The sequence below is a fragment of the Oreochromis niloticus genome, linkage group LG3 (genome assembly GCF_001858045.2).
Source record: "Oreochromis niloticus isolate F11D_XX linkage group LG3, O_niloticus_UMD_NMBU, whole genome shotgun sequence".
Taxonomy (NCBI): domain Eukaryota; kingdom Metazoa; phylum Chordata; class Actinopteri; order Cichliformes; family Cichlidae; genus Oreochromis; species Oreochromis niloticus.
This window is the reverse complement of record NC_031967.2, coordinates 32447113-32468810: the sequence shown is the minus strand read 5'-3', so window position 1 is coordinate 32468810 and position 21698 is coordinate 32447113. Positions and strand designations below refer to the sequence as shown.

Below are 21698 nucleotides of genomic sequence, written 5' to 3'. Positions count from 1 at the left end.
CTAGGGTGGAGACACACACACACACACAAAATTAGCAGAATTGTTGATGAAAATAAGCAATAAAATTAGGGCAAGGGTTTTGTGTTTAATGATCAAAATGTCTCAGTGTGTCACTTGCAGGTGAAGAACAGACCTGGATCAATTTTCCACGTGCAGCAGTCGGAAGAAAATTATTGGTTAACACCATTAGAAGTAGTAGCAAGGGAGTGTGAACCTTAAGGAGCGAAACAGCTGTGTACTGCCTTTTGTTCCTGAAGAAGGTATTTAACAGAGGTGTGGACTCGAGTCACATGACTTGGACTCGAGTCAGACTCCAGTCACTAATTTTATGACTTTAGACTTGACTTGAAAAAAGGTTGTAAGACTTGTGACTTGACTTGGACTTTTACACCAGTGACTTGGGACTTGAATTGGACTTGAACCTGCATGTTTACTTGAAAAGACTTGATATTTTACCCAAATCTAAAATTTAACATACATATTATCTAAAAAGTGCGGACCATTAATTCACTTTATTCATTCATTCATTCTTACCACACTCCGTATGTATGTGAGCGTGGGCTGTAGCACAACCAATCAAATTAACCAGATTTGAAAAAAACAAGAACAAAAACGCTCGAGCCAAAAATGCTTCCAAGAGTAATTTCTTTCGGGTACATAAACTACGAAGTAGTCAACAAAAAACGAAATGCAATATGCAAAACATGCAAGAAGAGAATCACAAACGGAGATGGAACAACTTCCAACTTTGTCCGACATTTGAAGTTGCATAAAGAACGGTAGGTGGTGCTTTTTTTTTTTTTTTTTTTTTTTGCTACGATGAGACAGCTGACTTAGCTAACTTCATCTTATTAGCAAATGTTCTTCGGGCTACGTTGATGATACTGTTTGGCTTTAACAGGTATGATATGTTTGTCATGCTATTTTAAATCCGGTCCTGCAAGCGCATCCAAGAATAACATGCAACTTGTTAGCTCAGAATTGTCGGTGAATGGTGAGCAGGGTCCGTTTCAGAAAGTGGGTTCTGTAGCTGTACTCAGTTTCTCTCCGTCTCCTCCCCATCATTCACCCCGTAGATTTAACCCAGTTTAGACTGACATATTTATTTTACCATCACATCACAATTCAAAATCACTGTGTTTAATTTGCAATTAGTGTATGGTCGTGTTTAACTTTTGCATGTCTGAGCCAGGGAAAATGTTTTTTTTTGGTTAGAAAATCTGGCCCACCTTAGTGTGTAATTGAGTAGTCCTGCTATACATGGCCTTTTTCTTCTGTCATTTATGTCAATACATCAAATAAAATACTTTGATCTTATATTATTAGCTGTTGTTTATTTGCAAAGGTTATTCTCAACAGGGATGCTAGACAAAAACGGCGTTTTCTACAGACAGCCTAGCATACGCTCTCCACTTGCGAGTGAAAAAAGAAAAAGAAAAAACACCCCTTCCCTATTGGTGTTAGAGTTTACCATGTCAGCCAATCAAAAAAATGATAAGGCAACATGTGACATTTGGTTGTTTAGGGAGAAGGGGAAGTTTTTAGTAGTGACACCCGCGACGGAAAGCGGGCGAGCGAAAGAAAGAGAGAGAGAGAGTTTTCATATGTGAGACATTAGTGACGTTTAGCGTGTTTGGAGGCTATAGTTAGTTTGTTGTGTAGTTATTGTTTTGTATTGTGTGTCGGTTAGACTGCTGAATTTCATATTTGATCTAAAAAAGCTGTCAAAGGCAGATTCCAGTGTAAACGCTGTCTCCACATAGAAAACTGGACTGTTGCACCTCCAGTTGTCAGACCTGCAGGGTTTAGGCCTGTGCTGTTCTCCTCTGTCTTATACTGAACACAAACTACATTTTTTGGACTGGCACAAATAATTTGTGTGCCTTCTTATTTGATGCAGCACACCTGATTGTTCTGTAAATAGATTTAAATGGTTATATAAAAAACGCCTGAGGCCTTGGCTGCATTTTTAGGTAAATAGTACCAGATAACTTTGTTGTTTGCAAAACTTGTGCATAATTTTTAGAAATGTACAATTTCTATTTGCATTTCAAGTTATGAAAATGATTCGTTAAACATGTAAAAAAATATAACTTTTTTCTACTCGGATTCTGAATTTTTTGTCTGAATTTAGACCAACTGTGCTAATATAGTATACCAAAATGAAAAAAATAACTCAAATTTCAGATATTTGAGGTTGTGCTGTAAATAATGATACCAAACAAGGCAAGAAAAACATATTTTAAAAGTGAAATATAGAAGTAAAATCAAAAGTAGTCAAGAATGGCCAATTATACCCGGGACCCCAGAGGGTTAAAAAAAAGACTTGAAAGGACTTGAAATTCAAAGTTTCGGACTTGGGACTTGACTTGAAAGTTGTCTGTCTTGACTTGCGACTTGACTCTGACTTGCTTGACTTTACTTGAGACTTGACTTGTGACTTGAGGATAAAGACTTGGGACTTACTTGAGACTTGCAAAACAATGACTTGGTCCCACCTCTGGTATTTAACTGAGAGCCATGTTAGGCTCGAGAGACTCTGCTGACTGTCTGCCCTGCGGTCATGCAGGCTCTCCACCAACTTGGTTGTCTGTTCTTTGTGTTTTGATTAAAGAATGTTAGCTACCGCTCACCGCTTGTCTGCAGGCTTTATTTAAATGGAAAACAACCACAACAAGCCCAAGGCACTGATGTCAATGGCTCCACTGTTATTCCTGTGCCACAAAGCACACCCACTGCACCTGCAAAAGGTCCCTTATCTTTCCCTCCATCTATCTCATTTGGAAGTAAAACAAAATATTCATCAAGAGGTTTTAATGTTATGGATGTAACACATTCCTGTATAGTTTATATGAGAAATGCTTTATTAATGAATATTGTAGTTTTTCATTTATGTTTACTTTTAATTTAATTTATTTTTAATTTTATGCAGTTGTGAATGCCTTTGATCTTTGTTTTCTTGTCCTTCCTTACAGTGGAATGAAAAAGTTTGTCCCCTTCCTGTTTTCCTATTTTTTGTATGTTTGTCACACTTAAATGTTTCAGATCATTAAACAAATTAAAACAAATGAAGGTGTTTATTGTGAATGGGAAAAAATAGCACAGTTGTCAGTAGTTTCTATAGTTATAAAGATAATCATAGAGAACTGGTTTGTTTGGTAACTTCTTGGTCAAACTTGGTCAAAAAGTTTGAGATCCCCATGCTCTTCACTACTCAGGAAATAAAATAAATGACAAATAAAGTCAAATAAAGGATCTAATTAAATATGATTGATGTCACACAAACGTTCAGAAATATATACCCTGTGAACATATGCAGTACTGTCATTATTCTGCAACAATGATAATTTTATTTAAAGTAAATGTCAAACATTAATAGATGTAATGAACAACTGTAAACAATACTTCCATAATGATTTAAATAAGAAAAATACAATGCAATGATGAATAGATGCAAGCACTAAAAAACAGGAAGTCGGTACAGATCAACATGACTAGAGAAGCAATGATAAACATGAGCAAAAAACCCCCCAAAAAACAAAAACAAAATAGCACTCTGGTGGTTTGTGTGGCCTGGGATGAGGTGAAATCCCCATCCTAAATTGCTGACTGAATCTATTCCTGTTCATTTTGCGTTCATTGTGTGAATTTTTTTAAATACTTTCCCTTGTTACTTCCATAAAAAGACTGTTATTTGAAAGTTTGAGTTCTCAGACTCAGAAATAAGAAAAATGTCTTCAAGCAGGTTTTAAAAATGTCAAGTGTTGGTGTGGTCCTAGTCTGCAGAGATAGACTGTTCCAAAGTTTTGTTACTACTACAACAAAAGCCAGGTCTCCTCTGTGCTTTAGTCTGCCCACAGGAGCAAACAGAAGCATCTGATCAGCTGACCTTAAGGATTTGTTAGGCATATGATTAGTTAAAAGTTAACCCTGACCCCAAATTAGTCAAATTTGACTGCATTTATTTCAGAAGCGTTTTGGCTGTACAGTAAATTATTATTAAAAAATAGATGTGGCCACGAGGCTGCCTTGTTCACAGAAAAGAAAGATTATAATCTTGCTTTGTGCTTATCTGGACCATGCCAGGGGCATCAGAGAGGATGGTAGTACATGAGGTGGTTATTTATGTTGTGCTATTTTTCTTGCTTACCAGAGCAATGCTTACCAAAGCATGCAAATTAATGAAATATATCAACTCTGTTACATCATCTGTTGTCAAATACAGTACCAACCCAAGGCTTGAAACCCATAATCAAAAGGTTATGAAAGTGCTCTTTGTGAGCTTAAAATTGTCCAAAGTTTTTTTTTCCTATGTGTTGAGTAGATTCCCAAAGTAAGGAGCTATCGGGAGTGGACCACCATATGTCCCAGTGGATACTGGACTACCTCACAGAACGTCCACAGTATGTGAGGTCACAGGGCTGTGTCTCTGACACGCTGGTCTGCAGTATGGGGGCCCCACAGGGAACTGTGCTGGCACCGTTCTTCTTCACCCTCTACACTGCAGACTTCTCCATCAACTCCCCACGCTGCCACCTACAGAAGTTCTCTGACGACTCTGCCATAGTCGGCCTCATCACAGGTGAGGACGACTCAGAGTACAGACATTGGACTCTGGACTTTGTTTAGTGGTGTCAGCAGAACCACCTGCTGATCAACGTCGGGAAAACCAAGGAGTTGGTGGTGGACTTCCGGAGACGCAGACCCACCACACTGACACCGGTGAACATCCAGGGAGTGGACATTGAGATAGTGGACTCTTATAGGTACCTGGGTGTTCACCTGAATAATAAACTGGACTGGAGCCACAACACTGATGCTCTTTACAGGAAGGGTCAGAGCAGACTCTACCTGCTGAGGCGGCTGAGGTCATTTGGAGTACAGGGAGCGCTTTTAAAGACCTTCTATGACTCTGTGGTGGCATCTGTCATTTTTTACAGTGTGGTATGTTGGAGCAGCAGTTTATCGGCAGCTGAGAGGAAGAGGTTGGATAAACTCATCAGGAAGGCCAGCTCTGTTCTGGGATGCACCCTGGACCCAGTGCAGGTGGTGGGAGACAGAAGGACTCTGGCCAAAATAACATCTCTGATGGACAGAGTCTCCCACCCCATGCATGTAAATGTTGCTGAACTGCAGAGCTCCTTCAGTGACAGACTGCTGCATCCTAGATGCATGAAGGAGTGTTTCCGCAGGTCCTTCCTCCCTGCAGCTGTCAGACTGTACAATCAGAACTGCTCCCAACAAACATAGATGTTTATATCAGCACTGTAACTGCAATAAGTTAATCAACCGATTTGCACTACAACCTGGTTTGCCTCTTATCTGTAGTTATTTATATTTAATTTAATAACTGTACAGTACTCTCTGTATATAGTAACCATTGTCCTTAATGTAAATATGTAAGAAAAATTGTGTATGTTTCTGTTCTGTGTCCTGTGTACTGTTTGTTTGTTTATGTGTCTTTTTGGCTGCTGTTACAACCAAATTTCCCCTTGTGGGACAATTAAAGGATTATTCTATTCTATTCTATTCTAAACAAGACTTTTACAGAAATTTTTGATTAGTTTCTTAGTTTCAATGTGAATACTCGATTTTTGTGCAATATTGTATCTCATAGTACAGCTGAATTGATTTGAAGTTCTGGGACACTTATTGTGTGTAAATGACAAATTCTACTGTGTGACAGAAAAAAGACAGGATGAATAAAGGTTTAATTCTTGAATGACGACCATAGGCCACTATATTTTGTTTCCAAATCTCTTACACACACACACGTATACAGAGAAAAATGTTCCCATTCATCACTCATTGCCACTCACTATTCTTTCTCTATCCCAGTCTATTTGATTGAGAGGATGGGAAGGTTTCATGAGATTCTGTCAAATCATCTTACTACTAAGTTTGAGAACTGCATATTCTTCTAGAATAATCCTCACCTGATTCTCATCACAGTCTCCTCCTGTAAGCAGTTCTAACCTTAAATTCACAAATTTTATTTTCCCTCTCTTTCTTATCATCATCATCACATAGAGATCAGACCATCAGACCATAGAGTTGTATGAATTGTCTTTACATTTGACACACATAATTATTATGAAGTAAACAAATCTTCACTTTGTTTTGCACTTTTTTCATTATTTTTTTAAATTCCTAATAGAGATACCAGGCCAGCAGAATGTGTAGAACAGCATTTGCACCATTGCTTCTACCATTTCTTTTGAATTTAACAATACGTTGTTTTGAAACTGTTTACATAGAGATGCTAATCTTACTTTATTATTTTGTGCTCTTACCAGAGAACCATGTAAACTAATGAAAGAAGGACATCTGCTACCAAGTATAGTACAGAGCCGAAGTCACCTTCTTTAAACTATTTCACACGGATGTCCCGAAGCCATTTGACACTGGGTTGTCAAAGGGTCCTGCATCTTTGCTCCCATGGGTTTTTTTCCCATGGCCAAAACATAATATTATCCAGTGTTTTTAATATTTCACATTTAGCACATTAAAGAATATAAAGAATGTGTTCTTGGTGTGGGCAGCTTTTGTATGTATAAACACATGGCAGCGTGACTTTTGATTTGTTGCCATTTTTATTTATTTTTAATTTCTTTGTGCTTATGTTAGTATAGTGGCCAGCCAGGGGAAGATCAGTTTAGGTCATATGAATCTGTGGGTGGAGCTGAGCAGTTTGCAGTATTTAATACCTGTTGTCAAATGAAAACAGGTGTGGTTAATGATGGCTCTCCAATGGTTTGTGTGCTCCTTCTCTGTGATGATCATTGTCTTTTGCAAAGGTAAGAAAGAAGTTTGAATTTTATTGTCAGTATTAAACATTTGTCTTATTACTTAGCTTATTTAAAGATTGGAGAGAGTACAATATTAATGGAAGTGTACATCTAGTTCTTTAAACACTAAATACTTAGAATTTTATTATTTATAAATATTATATCTTGATACTGTGACACTTCTGCAAGATGGGTAAGAGAGTCAAAGTGATCAGCCCGGCAAATACTGCTATTCGGCACACTTGACTATCGTAAGGTTCCTGTGAAGGTTTCTATGAAGAAATATAAATCGTATCTGAGTAGAGAGCTACCATAATGTTCTGTAATTTTATATTTGAATGTGTTGGTGCTAACAGCTTTTCTTTATTGTCTTGAAAAAACTGAGATGTACTGTTGAAATTGCAGTTCTTGTTCTTATGATGAATGGCATTAAATCTGCAGTTGAAACATCTTCACACTGACAGAATGAAGAGTTTTGCTCTATGTTATGATCACTGGATTGCTTGCAATTTATTATTTGATATACCCTACATTTTTTCAAGTCTACCCTGCAAGTAACTGGAATCTGTTTTTCTTTTCTTTTCCTTTTTTAATTCAAGTAATAATAACTTTTAACTGGTTTGTATATCAGTAATGTTATCTGAATAATTACTGTAATTTTGCAATGCTAAAAATTATTAATCATTTGTGGTACATCTAAAATATTTTTGAATAGGTATTATAAGGCAGAAACTGGTGTTTGTAATAGTTATTTTAAATAGAGTTGGTTGTGTGGCAAAATTGTATTTTCTGTAAATACAGTATGTTCAGTTCTGGGAGGTGGGAGAAAAGTGTACCTACAATAGAGTAGGTCCAAGTTGAACTTTAACTTGTTTGTGCAATACATTGGTTTATCATATTTATCTTTGTGTTCCATTTTTCAGGTGGTCATTCACAGGGGTCTGGTAAGCATCCAAGAACAATTTTGCAAGATTTTGGGCACCTTACTTACTTCCTGCAGCTGTACCCATTTTTCTTTAAATTACCTGTCTACACCAGTGGGAGTACTTATATTCTTTTGTTGAAATACTGGTAATGACTAAAGCAAGAAAAAACTTGAAAAATACTAAACAGTGGTTGTAATATTTTTTTTTTTGCCAAAATAAGAAGACCAAGTCAGAGACAGAATGTAATTGTAACTGAAAAAATATAACATATCACACATGGCCAATATATCTGTCTAATCATCAAACTCTACACTGTAAACTGATTGCTGTAAATCTTAGAATGACTTATTGGCAACTGCATGCCAAAAAGTTGCTGTGTTTTTCCATCACAATTAAGTCACTTTTTAGAGTAACTTTTTATTGTATTTTATTTAATTATTTTCATTTTTAGTATTTTTGTATTTGTTAAAATTAGTGCTGTCAGTGTTAATCTCGTTAAAATGACGTTAACACCATAACCGCATTAACGCGCCAAATCTCCATTAGAGAGTTAACACGGATCGCCCCGTACATGGGGCTGCATGGCGTCAATGCATTAGCGCAGTTAGCTCTTTAACGCGTTAGCGCCATCCAGCCCCACGCAGCCCCTTACCCTACCTTCGCTGTGCACTCATGTTCTTTGTAGAACAGAATTTAGTGCGGAAAAGCCGCAGTGAAGCCACACTGAAAAAAATAATCAGTGGGATAAACATAAAAAAATTATTGTAATCGGTTGCACGAAATTAAGTTATGTTTGGTTAACCTGAGTTTTTCATGTTATACCTGCACACATTTATCTGGTAACATGAACATGACTTTTTTATGTTGTTGTTACGTTTTTCATTCTGGTCAAATATTTATAGAAACCACTTGTTTATCAGACATGAACTTTTTGTGTTAATTGTATTGGACTACTATGTGTTATATTGACAAGATTATTTTATGGTAAGCTTATTTTATTTTATAACAAATTTCTAATATATAATATATAATCTAATATATAATTGAGTGTTCAATAAATAAAACTAAATTAAGGCTGATCTTACTGTATGTACTGTACACTTTCTCTTCAATCAAAGAAATAAGCAAAACATTTTTGAACAATGACCTGTATTTTTGAAAATACTACACAGTTGTAACAATGGACTTTCAATTCAGGCTTCCAAAATACACATGAGTCATATTTGTACAATGCATCTCTTGAAAAACATTCCACAACATTCCTCAAAGTTATCTGCTGTAACCTGGATTCAACATTGTGGGGCCTTATGACATCACGCTTATGTAAAAAATAGTTTTTTAAATGTAAGAGCCATAAGGTAATATGGCAAAAGGGGTGTAATTATTAAAATGACACAAAAAGGAGACTTAAAATAACATTATAATCCACAGGTACAAAACCAAGAGACCTAAACTGATTAGTATTGGCTTGCTTCTATCACTAAACATCACAATCACTAATACTAGACCATGCAATCTGTTTGTAGTGGTGCACCTTGGGGAAAAAAAATTGCTAACTAGTGAAATTGGTGCAAGGCACCATTTCCATTGAGAAAAATGGACATTCAAAGTTTGAATTTTTTTTCAAAAGAGCCATGGCTTGAAAAGTGAACACTGAACACTGCAGTAATAAAGGCCCCAAGTTGAAAAGTGCCAGAAAAATAAGTTTCACTATGTACTGCAACTTTACCAGTGCTGGCTTAAAAGAAAGGATGGTACATATTCGAAGAGGTAAACATGTTGTTCCCACATCATAACTGGAAAACTGTTCAATCGTACAGTCTGGTCCTGAAAACCTGGGCCTTCTTTGAAAGGCTGTTCCTTTTGAGCTCCATAAACAGTTTCTATAATACCTCCAAGGTATACTTTTCAAGTGGGTAGGTGAGGTTCAAAGTGTACATTAGTCCAAACAGCATTGCAGCTGCTAGGGTATAGTTATCCAAATCCTGCCAGACTCTCTGGCCTTCAAGGACTATCCCGATGTCCTCAGGGCTGCCATTGGTATCTCTTGACTTTATGATGTAAATTCCCATGGTTGTTTCCTTATTAGATCGTTGGATAATGGCTTCATCTGTGGCCTAGAAAATGCAGAAATCCAAAATTTAATTAAACAGAACACTGGTCAAAGAACATTATACCAAATCTTATTTTAATCTGTGTCACTATTCCAAAAAATGTTAACATTAACACATTAGGTGAACAAAAATGGATTCATTACAGCATGTGATTTGAGTCCTCAGAATGCTTAAAAAGGTAATGCATTTCTGAAGTGAAATCTCCATACAAAGAAGCAGAATACTGTCAGAGCATAGAGAGGTGTTCAACTATGAACTCCACACATAGTTCTAATGCAGGTAAAAGAAAAAAAAAACCCGCACCCATGGTAAATTGTGAAAATCCCAGGTGATTTTCAACATACTCCTGGCATAGAGTGACAAGCAGCATTTGGTTAAAATTATTATTTTCCCTAAAGTGTATACACAAATTTTTTTTTTTCTTACCTGGGCTGTGGGCTCCAGAATGTTCTGAAGTCTTCTTCCTCTTTGTCCTCCTCGCCTTTTGAAGACCTTTATTAGTTTGTCAGATAGCACATCAATCTGCGAGAGTAATCTGGACTGCAGTGGCATGGTGGTAATGCGCTTAAACTCTGCATTTATCTAAAAAGAGAAGTTGTGACATAAAAATGCTGTCAAAATCTCAGATCTCACAAGGTTACATCCATACAAAGTTGTTATTTTTGTCATATTACTATTTATTAGCTATGGGTCCCATGTTGCTGAGCAGTTCCATAGTTGCCCTTACTTCCATACCACCCAAAGCCTGTTTGCAACCACAGCAGTTGCCTCCTTCTGGCCATTTTGCAGTTCTGCCAAATGACCCAGAAACTACATCTATTATTGTCATATACACATCAAGGTCTTTCATTAATACTTAGTTAAATTAATTAATTTGACCTTTCCAGAAAATTTACCTTACAGAATGTGAGATAACATATGCAAAGCTTCACTAGTAAATAAAATAATGTTATTAAAACCTTAACTGTAACACCTCTACGTAACAACGCTAGAGAATTGTTCTGAAGCAACACCAATCTGCCCTTCAGCAGGGATAAGCACCATATATCGATACAGAAAAAATAAATTAAACATATTTATATTGTCATTTTTTCTTATCTATTTAAGCCCTCCTCTCAGTCTCTCTATAAATCAGTTAAAATAATTTGTTGGGTTTTTGTTTGTCTTTAACATGTTATCAGTACATTACATTCACTGCCCCAGAACATGAAATAAAGCCCCAAGTCATGCACTTCCTCTCCTAATGAGTACTGCATAGGTGTCATGCCCTAAATAAACCGACTTTAGTGAAGACCCCCCCCCCCTCCGAACACACACACACACACAGAGCCCACCCATGGCAAACTAGCTTGTTTAACTGTTTAACTAAAACATTTTAGGTACAACCAGTTAACTAAATGGACACAAGTTTGTTAGTCTGTATTCACTGAGAAAAAAACAAGCGAATGTGACTGGGCACACACTGAAAAAAAGCTAATGCACATAATATTGTCCCGCAGCTTAAGCTAGCATTATCGTTAGTTAACTTAAGGAATGACTTGTTTTTTCCATTATGTTGCTCAACGGCAATTCATGAGAAAAACTTCCCCATCTAATGGATGTTCTCTTCGTTTCCTCTCAAACATGTAGTTTTCAGTTTACCTCGACAAAGTAAAGCTCAGCACCAAAGGTAAACGAAGCGAAGACAAAAAATGGCGGACCGCCACAGTGAATTTTCCCTCACAGAACACACCCTGGGGGGTGGAGTTTTAACAGAAAACATAACTATTTTCTGTTATTTTGATATGACTGGTTTTAAAAGACTGAACATCCTTCTAAAACAAGTGAAAGGCGTGAGACTTAATTATGTTTAGACCAAAAATATAAATTATTCATGTTGGATATATTTACTGTATTTTTACTAATTTAACAACCTCATCATTGCATTAGCTTTATGCTATAGCATTACGCTTACATTAGCTTGAAGCTCAAGGTCGTCATTTTATTTAATTTCTTTTTCTGGGCTTACAAACAGGACACACAACATTTAGATAACCGTTACACTGAATCTTGGGTCTGTGTTGAGTCTTCCAGCTGCTGACTACAGAAGCTAGATTGACCTTTTAGCATGTTTATAGCGGCCGTGGTTATGTGCTGGTAATGTTACCATGTGTGCGCAGTCATGTTTCAACAAACTAGTCATATCCCGGCCCTACATTAGCTTGTTTAATGGTTAAGACACTGCAGGTACCACCACTTACTACAGACACCAATGCAAGTTTGTAATAGTCTGTTAATTTAGACTGAAAGAATATATAAACAATATTAACTCACATTATATATGTTAATTACTAATTTGCTTATCGCATAATTTCGGTTACCATTAGCTAACTGGAGCCTAACATTGGCCTTTCCTGGTTTTCGATAAACAGCCCACATACCTGTAAAATAACAACACCCCAGTAAAAGTCCACATATATAAAGGGTCTACACTCTTTCTCACTGGTGTGTTAGCTTTAAAATCTTATTTACCTTCAAGTGTAAAACTCCAGATGGTAGTAGATTTTCCAAAGCGAGAGACAAAAATGGCGGACAGTGCAGCCGATTTTTCCTTTCCAGGGGGCGGAGCTTGAGGATAAAACACGACTAACTTGTTTCTTTTCAACATGATTTATTCTAAAAGAATGAATATTCTTAAAGAATATGTGAAAATTAGAAGACAAAAATATGTTTAGATGTGAAATTTAAAATAGTCATGCTGGATATATGAAGTAATTCTATGCAAATTCAACAACCACCCTATTGCATTTTTTTCAGTGCAGGCACCTTTTATCCGTCTCTTAAAATTTCTTGCGCTTCTCTACTAAGCTTTATGGTAGCAGTTCTTCTTCACAAACCGGCACATAACCCCCAAGCTAACCAAGCCTACCATGGATACGAGTGAGAGAGAGACTATTTAAGTCATACTGGCTCAAATGTAGCCTGGATTAACAAGGTTTGCGTCAGATGTTGAGAAACCAGGACGCAGTAGGCTACTGGAACAAGGCGGCATACCTGGGCGGAGATGAGAACAAATCAAATCAAATCAAATCTCTTTTATGGTCACATAACATGTGCTGGTACACTGGTACAGCACATGTGAGTGAAATGTGCAGGCTTCCCAAGCAACAGAATTAAGAGTAAATATATGTACAAATGCCTATACTATATATGTGTATGCCGATAATAATGTTTATTATTGGAGCACTAGGTGCGGTGACTCCCAAGCTAGGCGAGTGGCTCCAGCAGATCCCAGGAACAACATCGGAGATCTCTGTCCAGAAGAGTGCAGTCCTGGGAACAGCTAAGATACTGCGCAGGACCCTCAAGCTCCCAGGCCTCTGGTAGAGGACCTGAGCTTGAAGGATAAACCACCCGCAGGGGCAAGCTGGGTGTTATATAAAATAAAATATACAGAGGTTAGCAGTTGGACATTGTGCAAAAGACATGTATAGAGTATAGAGTGCATGATGTCGAAGTTCCGGTAAGTGAAGGTGAGGTGCATATAAAGTGTTCAGCAGTCTGATGGCCTGATGGAAAAAGCTGTCTCTCAGTCTGCTGGTTCGGGACCGGATACTGCAGTACCTCCTGCCTAATGGAACTAGCTTGAACAGTTTATGGCTGGGGTGACTGGAGTCTTTGATGATCCGTCTCGCTTTCCTCAGGCACCGCTTCCTGTAGATGTCCTGGAGGGAGGGAAGCTCACCTCCAATTATCCTTTCGGCACACCCCACCACTCTCTGGAGAGCTTTGCGGTTGTAAGTGGTGCTGTTGTCATACCAGGTGGTGATGCATCCAGTGAGGATGCTCTCAATGGCACAGCAGCGCTGCTGCGCCTTCTTCACTGTTTTGTTTACGTGTACTGACCAAGTGAGCTCCTCCATCAGATGTACAACTAGGAAACTGAAGCTCTTCACTCTCTCTACAGCAGCTCCGTTGATGGTGAGATGGTTGTCTCGGCACCAGTGGGACATTGGAATGTCATTCAGACTCAAGAAGTGTAGTTGGATGATAAAAAAGAGAGGGAAAGTAGTAAGAACTGAGGGAATCACACTACAAGAAGGCAGCACTGCAGAGGATCACACTACAAGAAGGCAACACTGCAGTCATTGAGTACCTGCGAATCCCACATGTAAATCAGAACTATGAAGAGGCCACGAAAGCTGCAACCACTAAATACCAACAGAGAGTAAGTCCTGAGGAGTAAGCTGAATGGGAAGAACAGGATCCAGGCAGTCAACATGTATGCCCTGCAGATGATCAGATACTGCTGGGATAATAAGCTGGCTAAAGGAGGAGATGGAAGCCACTGGCATCGAGATGAGGACCTTACTGACCATGGATGCAGGGTTTCACCCCAAATGCAGCATCCTAAATGAAAGGAAGAAGTTCCAAGGACTAGTGCATGCCAGGAAAAAAAATTCTCGTCTCGCAACTGCAAGAGCTCTATCCTTCGAACTCAGGTCCTCTACCAGAGGCCTGGGAGCTTGAGGGTCCTGCGCAATATCTTAGCTGTTGCTAGGACTGCGCTCTTCTGGACAGAGATCTCCGATGTTGTTCCTGGGATCTGCTGAAGCCACTCGCCTAGTGCTCCTATTACCATTGGGACCACTGTTACCTTCACCCTCCACATTTTCTCAAGCTCTTCTCTGAGCCCTTGGTATTTCTCGAGCTTCTCGTGTTCCTTCTTTCTGATGTTGCTGTCATTGGGAACCGCTACATCTATCAATACGGCCATCTTCTTCTGTTTGTCTACCACCACTATGTCCGGTTGGTTAGCTACCACCATTTTGTCCGTCTGTATCTGGAAGTCCCACAGGATCTTAGCTCGGTCATTCTCCACCACCTTAGGGGGCATCTCCCATTTTGACCTCGGGACATCCAGGCCGTATTCGGCCACTTGGCTATGGCGTTCTATGTATGCCCTGCCTGCTAGCATCTTGCACCCTGCTGTTCTGTGCTGGATTGTCTCAGGTGCCTCTTTACACAGACTGCACCTGGGGTCTTGCCTGGTGTGATAGACCCCAGCCTCTATGGATCTTGTGCTCAGAGCCTGTTCCTGTGCTGCCATGATTAGTGCCTCTGTGCTGTCTTTCAGTCCAGCTTTGTCCAGCCACTGGTAGGATTTCTGGATATCAGCCACCTCTGCTATCTGCCGGTGGTACATACCGTGCAGGGGCCTGTCCTTCCATGATGGTACCTCCTCTTCCTCCTCATTCTTGGGTTTCTGCTGTCTGAGGTATTCACTGAGCACGCTGTCAGTTGGGGCCATCTTCGTGATGTATTCATAGATGTTTCTTGTCTCATCCTGGACTGTGGTGCTGACACTCACCAGTCCCTGGTCTCCTTCCTTCCGCTTAGCGTACAGCCTCAGGGTGCTGGACTTGGGGTGAAACCCTCCATGCACGGTCAGGAGCTTCCTTGTCTTGATGTCAGTGGCTTCTATCTCCTCCTTTGGCTAACTTATTATCCCAGCAGGGTACCTGATCATGGGCAGCGCGTAGATGTTGATAGCCCGGATCCGACCTGTTCATGGTTCCCATTTGCCTGTGGGATCCCCAGGTATTTGTAGCTGTCCTCTATGTCTGCAATGTTGCCTTCTGGTACTCGATTCCCTCAGTTCTGACTACCTTCCCTCTCTTTGTTACCATCCAACTACACTTCTCCAGTCCGAATGACATTCCGATATCATTACTGTATATCCTGGTGGAGTGGATCAGTGAATCGATGTCTCGTCCACTCTTGGCATGCAGCTTGATGTCATCCATGTACAGGAGGTGGCTGACAACTGTTCCATTCTGTAGTTGGTATCCATAGCCAGTCTTGTCAATGATCTCACTGAGGCCTATGCAGAAAAGCAGAGGGGACAGAGCATCTCCTTGGTAGATCCCACACTTGATTGTGACTTGTGCTATGGGCTTGAAGTTCTAGGCATTCCAAGATCCAGGTGTGGGGGCATTAAGTCATAGGCCTTCCTCTAATCAATCCAGGCAGTGCACAAGTTGGTCAGCCTAGTCTTCCAGTCTAAGGCAACTGCTTGGTCTACCAGTAGCTGGTGTTTTGCGCCTCTGGTATTCTTGCCCATCCCTTTCTGTGCCCCACTCATGTATTGACCCATATGTCTGTTCATCTTAGCCGCTATGATGCCTGACAGGAGCTTGTGGTGCTGAGGCAGGTTATTAGTTGGTAGTTGGAGGGCACCAGTCCCTTCTGGGGGTCCTTGAGGATCAGGACCCCCATCTTCAGTTAGCCATTCTGGGTGTCTGGTTCATTTGTGCTACCTTGATCTTAGCCTCTAGCCTCCTTCTCCATGGAGGGTACTGCCCCTTGTGGCTGTTCAACTTGTATCCAAGCATCTCACTGATCACTGCTGCCGTAGTGTAGATCAGCTTGTTACTCTCGGTAATGGTGGGTGTAGGTATCGTCCGTAGTGCTGCATTAACATCATCTAGCAGACCTTCTGAGGGTACTTCATGTAGTCTTGGTAACCGGCTATGGGGCTCCAGGTTTTTAAGCTTGGCCATGATCCTATCTTTCAGGTCAGTTCCTCTCGCACTCAACAATCCTTCTTTTATCGCACTTGGGGCCTGGCTCCCCCTTGCCATAGCATTTGCGTTGTACCTCGTCAATCTCTAGTTGTGAGAGCAGTCCCTTCTTTCGAATGTTGGAACACTGAGCTACTAGTTGTTTCACCGTCATTGTGGATGTTGGGTATCGAAGATTCCAAAGGTCCCTCATCCTATTCATGTAACCCCTTCCGCCAGCGTTACTTGCATAGTAGCATTCCAACAACGCCCTGTTTTCATCTCTTGCCCACCGATGCCTTCTTGTTCCAGTAGCCCACTTTTCGCCAGGGTGCCCTGGTGGACCTTGTTGATCCGGGCGACGTCCGAGTCGGCATGCCTTCATGTTTATCTGTCTTGCTCATGTCTGCAGTAGGCTCGCTTAGCATGGGGGGTCTAGCCTTAGGACCCTTACTGGATACAGACACCCCAGGTGGGAATCGATCCTCTGCTCCAAAGGGGTGTAGTCTTACCACTATGCTATCCAGCTATATATTTATATATATATATATATATATATATATATATATATATATATATAGATAGATATATATATATATACATATACATATATGTGTATATATATATGTGTGTATATATATTCCCCTGCACGGTATGTACCACCGGCAGATAGAGGAGGTGGCTGATATCCAGAAATCCTACCAGTGGCTGGAAAAGCTGGACTGAAAGACAGCACAGAGGCACTAATCATGGCAGCACAAGAACAAGCTCTGAGTACAAGATCCATAGAGGCTGGGGTCTATCACACCAGGCAAGACCCCAGGTGCAGGCTGTGTAAAGATGCCCCAGAGACAATCCAGCACATAACAGCAGGGTGCAAGATGCTAGCAGGCAAGGCATACATAGAACGCCATAGCCAAATGGCCGAATACGGCCTGGATGCCCCCTAAGGTGGTGGAGAATGACCGAGCTAAGATCCTGTGGGACTTCCAGATACAGACGGACAAAATGGTGGTGGCTAACCGGTGGTAGACAAACAGAAGAAGACCCTCAAGCTTCCAGGCCTCTGGTAGAGGACCCGAGCTTGAAGGATAGACTGCCCGCAGGGGCGTGCTGGGTGTTTTTTGTTTATATATATATATATATATATATATATATATATATATATATATATATATATATATGCTGGCTCGCTTAGCATGGGGGGTCTAGCCTTAGGACCCTTACTGGATACAGACGCAGTGGTTAAACTACAAAGGCGTGTAGTTTAACCACTATGCTATCCAGCTGCTATCCAGCCATATGTATATCTATATATGTACATATATATATCTATATATATATATATATGTATATATATATATATATATATATATATATATATATATATATATGTGTGTATGTATGTGTGTGTGTGTGTGTGTACAGTATGGAGTTCATAATGTCAAAGTTCGAGTAAGTGAAAGTGAGGTTAAGTGTAGAGGTTATGCTTGGAGGAGTCTTGTGGAGCACCAGTTTGTGAGGTGAAGCAGTTTTGACTTTTAATATTACATTTTACCTTTTGCAGGAGCAAGTAGTAATAAACAATTAAAAATACTGTCTGTGTTTGTTTTTAGATGTGGACATCAGATTAGCTGGATCGAGTCGATGCTCTGGCAGAGTGGAAATCTTTTACAATAACATCTGGGGAACAGTCTGTGATGTTGGCTGGGATGAAAATGATGCTGAGGTCGTTTGCAGACAGTTAAACTGTGGGACTGCCCAAAAGGCTCCTCAATCAGCTCACTTTGGTGCCGGAACTGGGCATATTTGGCTAAAGCATGTGACCTGTTCAGGAAGGGAAAGTTCTCTAACTGAGTGTCAATACAATGTATTTGGAGCAAACAGCTGTGAACATGCTCAGGATGCTGGTGTCATCTGTTCAGGTGAGAAAACTTTTAAATACTTGAAATTGCAGGTCAGTCTGTTCTTGTGTCAGGCATGAAATCTTTTTTTTCTTTCATTTTCTCATGTTTTATTATCGGTTTCCCCTGATAGGTCCCATCAGATTAACTGGGTCTGGATCGACTCGATGCTCAGGCAGAGTTGAAATTTATCACAATAACAGCTGGGGAACAGTCTGTGATGATGGCTGGGACTTAAATGATGCTGAGGTGGTTTGCAGAGAGTTAAACTGTGGGTCAGCACAAGGGGCTCCTCGATCAGCTGACTTTGGTGAAGGAACTGGACAGATTTGGCTTGATAATGTGACGTGTTCAGGAAATGAAAGTTCTCTAACTGAGTGCAAACACAGTGGCTTTGGATCGAACAGCTGTAGACATGGCCAGAATGCTGCTGTCATCTGTTCAGGTGGGATGTTCTTTTTTAAGCCACAGAATACCAAGTATTGTAAACCTAACTTTTTGTTTCTACAAGTTTATCATCAATTCATTGGTGTTTTTCATACTGAAATTCAATCTGAACAGTTAAATTGAGCTGTACAGTAATCATACTGGCAGTACTTCAGTGTTGCACTTTCTCTGTAGATAATGCTCCAATCCAGAGAGAAAAACAGATTTTTATGCAGTGATAGAATTACAGATACAGATACCGTAGTAGAACATTTTGAAATGTCAAGCCTTACATGTAATCTGACTTTCATCTCCCATGAAATATAACTACATGTCAGATCAGCATAGTGCATAATTGCTTGAATCACATTGAGGGCTATATGGTAGGACAGTTGGATTGGTGCAGTGATGTGGACGCTGTACTGGTCAGTCATGGTAAAAAGAAAGCTGAGCGTAAAAGCGAAACTCTCAGTTTACCATCTTATCTACGTCCCTACCCTCACCTAGGGTCACAAACTTTGGGTAGGGACCAAAAAAAAAACAAGATCACAAATATAAGTGGTGGAAATGAGCTTTCTCTGAAGGGTGGCTGGCCTCTCCCTTAGAGATCAGTCATCTGGGAGGGGCTCAGAATACCCAAGGTGCAAAACACCAGCTACTGGTAGACCGAGCAGTCGCCTGAGACTGCAAGACTAGGCTGACCAACCTGTGCACTGCCTGGATTGATTATAAGAAGGCCTATGACTCAATGCCCCCACCTGGATCCTGGAATGCCTAGAACTATACAAGATCAACAGGACCCTAAGAGCCTTCATCAGGAACTCAATGGGGATGTGGCGGACAACATTAGAGGCCAACTTCAAGCCAGTAGCACAAGTCACCATCAAGTGTGGGATCTACCAAGGAGATGCTCTGTTCCCACTGCTGTTTTGCATAGACCTGAACCCTCTCAGTGAGAGCATTAACAAGACTGCCTACGGATACCAACTACAGAATGGAGCAATTGTCAGCCACCTCCTGTACGTGGATGACATTAAGGAGGCCAGGGACTAGTAAATGTCAGCACCACAGATCAGGAAGATAGCCCTGACCGACTGCGTGCTCAGTGAATACCTCAGACAGCAGAAACCCAATAAAGAGGAGGACTACAACACAAGTAGGTTTATTTCCAGTATTTGTCGCATCTGCGGCGGATTTACTACAGATTTGATCAGGATAGTGAGATGCCAAAGGAGAGGAAAGTGAGCTGGCGCACTCGTGCGTCTGAGGAGATGCGGACTACGAACTGCTTTTACTGGGATCTCCTCTCCAATGTACGCTCAATCTGGAACAAAATGAGCTGGCTCTGATGAGAAGCATGAACAGAGACTTTGTCTCTTCCTGTGTCTTATGTTTTATGGAGTCGTGGCTCTGTGAGGACATCCCAGACTGCGCGCTAAAGCGGGAGGGTTTTCATCTTCTCCGCGCAGACCGGCAGGCCACTCTCTCTGGCAAGATGACAGATGTGACAGCTCGCCCTCGGGGAGCAGATACTACACATGGAGCGGACACACCTGGACACTCTCATTATTGCTCTTGGGGACTTTAACAAAACCTGCATTCATGTATATATCAATCCGCTTAGCACTTTTTATTTTTATTTAAGTGTTTGCTTATTGTATGTCTTGCACAAAGTTCTGCAGCAATTTCCTAATATTGTAAATCTGCTCAACATTTGGTGTAGAATGGTTTAATCAGTACCTGTACGGCCGCCTATTTACTGTTGTTACAGACCATAAGCCCCTACTGAATCTATTTGGTGAAACAAAAGAAACATTAACACTGTCGACATACCAGTATTGCATTGTTTATAAGGTAGGAACTTAAAACGCAAATGCAAATTCTTTCAGCTGCCTCCCCCTCCTGGAGATCCCTGGCTAGTCAAACATGTCTTTTTGCTAAATAGACTAGCTAATTCTCCATTATCTGCTAAAAAAAATCAAAGCATGGAGTGACAGGGATATGCAGTGATCTCAGTTTAAAAAATGGCTGCTGCAGGGCTGGCCAGCAACAGTGGAGCAGGAGCGGCTCAAACATCAGCAGGAGCTCAGTGTTCAAGATGGTGTCATGGAACACTGTGTGGCAGGAGATGAGGACTCAAAGTGCAGGACTCATAGACTCAGGGGATGAACTCAAAATCTGGTGGTCACAGAAAAACTAGCATACAAAGTAAACTAAGCTAAACTGGGAAACCACAAACTAAAACTCACAGGGAGACACAGGGAGATCCACACAGCAGGAGGGACGACGCGACACTGACTCAGAGAAACACAGGGTTTAAATACACTGGGAAGTAATGAGGGGAATGAGACACAGAAGGAGAGCACAGCTGGCAGAAATCAGGACTGACGAGACAAGGAAGCAAAGCAGGACACATTCACATAAGACACGGACCTTCAAAGTAAAACAGGAAGTATGACACAGACACGAACTTGGCACAGTGGAGACAGCAACTAAGAAACACGGAGACATAAACCATAAGGCAGAGGTCTAAGACCCAAAATACACAGAGGGAAATACTAAGCTTGGAACACAAGAAACTAAACTCGAGGGAGTAACAAAAGACCAACTATGAGAACATAATTCACAATACAGAGTGACAGAAAACAAGAAACTCAAACATGCAAAGACACAGACTTACACAGAACTGGGGGGGACACAGAAACATAAAGGGCAAGGGATCAAAACTAGAAACCATAGAATAACTCACAAGTACGATAATACAAAAACCACGAAGAACTAAACACGCTGGGTCAGGAGACCCAGGACCCTGACAGATGGATGAATTCTGTGGGGTTCCAGTGTCATTGTTCCACTTCCAGGTTGGTCACAGATCATTGCATGAGGCTCATCCAGGGATTTCTCGAATGAAAACTTTGGCAAGGCCATTCGTGTGGTGGCCAGGAATGGACGGTGCCTTGGAGTAAAAGGTAAAAGCATGTTCAAAATGTCAGAAAAA

General features: G+C 40.6%; 2 long non-coding RNA genes across 2 annotated transcripts; one reads left to right on the top strand and one right to left on the bottom strand.

The window, feature by feature from the left end:
* Positions 1 to 6745: 6745 nt before the first annotated feature.
* LOC109197702 (uncharacterized) lies at positions 6746 to 18260 on the top strand. Its single transcript, XR_002058831.2, has 3 exons — positions 6746 to 6797; positions 7712 to 7732; positions 17987 to 18260. It is a non-coding gene; the product is annotated as an uncharacterized LOC109197702 (long non-coding RNA).
* LOC109197701 (uncharacterized) lies at positions 8522 to 12513 on the bottom strand. The gene is made up of 3 exons (XR_003219514.1): positions 12340 to 12513; positions 10255 to 10410; positions 8522 to 9831 (listed from the first exon to the last, which is right to left on the bottom strand). It is a non-coding gene; the product is annotated as an uncharacterized LOC109197701 (long non-coding RNA).
* Positions 18261 to 21698: the final 3438 nt, after the last annotated feature.